Source organism: Anopheles aquasalis, chromosome 2 (genome assembly GCF_943734665.1).
Source record: "Anopheles aquasalis chromosome 2, idAnoAquaMG_Q_19, whole genome shotgun sequence".
Taxonomy (NCBI): Eukaryota; Metazoa; Arthropoda; class Insecta; order Diptera; family Culicidae; genus Anopheles; species Anopheles aquasalis.
The window spans coordinates 27847501-27850000 of record NC_064877.1 but is presented as its reverse complement, the minus strand read 5'-3'; the positions used below and the strand labels follow the sequence as shown (position 1 = coordinate 27850000).

General features: G+C 50.0%; 1 protein-coding gene across 8 annotated transcripts in view; it reads left to right on the top strand.

Annotated features, from left to right (window-relative positions):
- Nucleotides 1-2500, top strand: part of LOC126572711 (peripheral plasma membrane protein CASK) — a 213379-nt gene that overhangs the window by 107148 nt on the left and 103731 nt on the right. The gene's annotated exons all lie outside the window — the stretch shown is intronic.

Genomic DNA, 2500 nt, shown 5'->3' with positions numbered 1-2500 from the left:
CTGACTGATAACGTACTGTGCGGTTGGGGCAACCGAGCCGAATGATTGAACTGCGTGTCAGCAAACGGACCCCGGAATGGATTGTCCAGGTCCAGTTCAATTACTCGTCGTCGGTGGTATCGCCGCCTGACGGAAGGTTCACAGTCAGACCGCCAGTAAATGCTGATCAGACATTTCTATCGATTGTCAAACTCACGAAAGTCAACGTCAGATCTATCCTTCAAATAATACAAAGCCACCACGGCAGCACCGACGATAATGTTTTGATAAAAAGTTATTTAAAAACTTAAAATAATATTCCCTGTCGCAAAGCGTACACCGTACCTTGCACAACCGAATGGCGGAAAAAGTGGCGCACATAAAACCGATTTCACGCCGACACACAGTGGTGCAAATATTTGTTCGGCCGCGTTTGCGATGGTAATTATTCAATTTCCACTTTCCACGGGCTTTTTGATAGCTCCATCCTCGCGAGATCGCAGGTTGGGTGCGTGGTAGGTGCTTCTTTTGTTAACCCTTTCCCACTTTCCGGCCCAGGTCAGGTTTGTTTGTTTCAGCTAATGACATCGGACAATTCGGAATCGATAATCGGAATGAATTATTATGACAGGCAGGTAGGGGACAATGCGGGAGGTTTTATAGTTCGTCTACATTTTTTCTCTCTTCGATTGCTCTTCGTTTTTCGATTGTAAAAAAAGGCGGGGGATTCATTTTAAATGATGATTGCCCTCCTTGGCAGACATAAAGGGCAGCACAAACCCATTTGGAATGCACTGGAACTATGCTGTAACCTGTCGGATCGACCAGCGCTCAGCAGTCCCCCCCCCCCCCCCTTGGAATGTGTGTGATAAAGCATAATTGCTTCTGAATGTCCCTGATAGCTTCTGAACTCTACCTATCTTTCGATCGATCGATCGATCGTGGTGCTGAACCACAATGGAGTCATGGCCACCGTGGGCTGCAAGCTGGCGCCCGAGCACGGAACGGAAATCTGGACGACGCAAGATAAGAACCGTTTTCCAGCAAGTGATTTTCTGCACCGCTATCAAGCGAGGAAGCGACAACAGGGGGTTTCTATGCACTCGCGGTGCCTCCGCCGAAGAGCTCACTCGAGCAGAGCAGAATCGGCTACAATCAAGCCACAGAAGCGCTCCCGGCTCCCGGCTCAAGGCTCAAGGAGCGCTGATACTCTCTGACACTTATGACAGTCGTTTAAAAATCATCCAGAAACATTTCTTCCTTCCATTCCACCGTTTCGATCCTCGCGCGTACCATCGTAAAGAATCCTTTTTGGTGGCTGACCTCGACCTCCCGTGACCATATCGCCTCGCCCCGGACCCCGGACCGACCGCTTCCAGGGTTGTGAGCAATTGAATGGTTTTGCAGTGCAGGCGGGAGGGCATTTTCTGTGGAATATAAATCGAACTTTATGGCCGGCCGATTCTCATCGGGTTCTCCTCTCGAATATCATCGACCTTGTGCCGGTGGAATCCTTGAAAATGCTTCAGGGGGGGTTTGGGGGGGGGGGGCTCAGGACACTGTCAGCAGAAAACGCTGCTGCTACCGGTGCTCTTGAGCTGTGTTTGAAGACAACGGCCATTTTCCGGGCTTTTTTTTTTTCTTTCCGCCTTTTTTTCTCTTTCCATTCCCGGTATTCTCCGGCCTGCTCTTCGTGGAGCCAAGGGTCTTTGGAGTTCTTGAATCGTTTCGTTCTGGTTCAAGTTTCGTCCAAGTTGTGGTCACAAAAGGCGACGTACGATGGGTCAATCGTGTGAGTGTTTGTCGGTTATTGGAGCTTCTGTTACGGTTTGAAGTACACCATCACCAAGCCGCATTCGGCCCACCAAGCCACTCTGAATTCTTCACATTTTAAAGATGTTAGAAATGTCCTTACCAGCATTATTGTTCTTACCAGCATAATGCTTTCGCTGCCTCACTAACGATGTGTGTTTGTGTTTCCGCCAGCAACTCTCACCAGCATTCCGTACGTCCTGGCGAACCGTGACGCGCTACGCCACTAACGAGCCAATTACGTAATCCAGAGATCCACCGTCCTAGTGGACCGCCTCCACCATTGGCCACACAGCTTCGCCAATGCCAATGCCAGGGCGTTACACAGCCGCTGCGGCTCCTCGGGAAGCAATTTATCTTAAATTCCATCAAGCCGCGCTCGAGTAGTATGCAAAAACCAAACAGTACTTGAGGTGGCGGTTTGATTCTGGTTCGGCTTCGCACTTCTTTCGCTTTTCCAAACCCGGGATAGATAGCGGGAGCCGAGCCGAGTGGAAATGTGAATGAGCCAATTAAAACTGAGCACTAATCCTTGGCTGGATGGCTGGCTGGCATTCCCTGGCTGGCTAGGCAAATTGTTGGCAGGAGTACGAAGTTTTCTACGAATAATGGCCAGACCGAAAAGTCACCTCGCTCTCCCAACTGCCTTCAAAGCGAGATCGTGCCGCAATTTCTGGCATTTCTTGCGGATCGTCTGCCGGAAAATGGT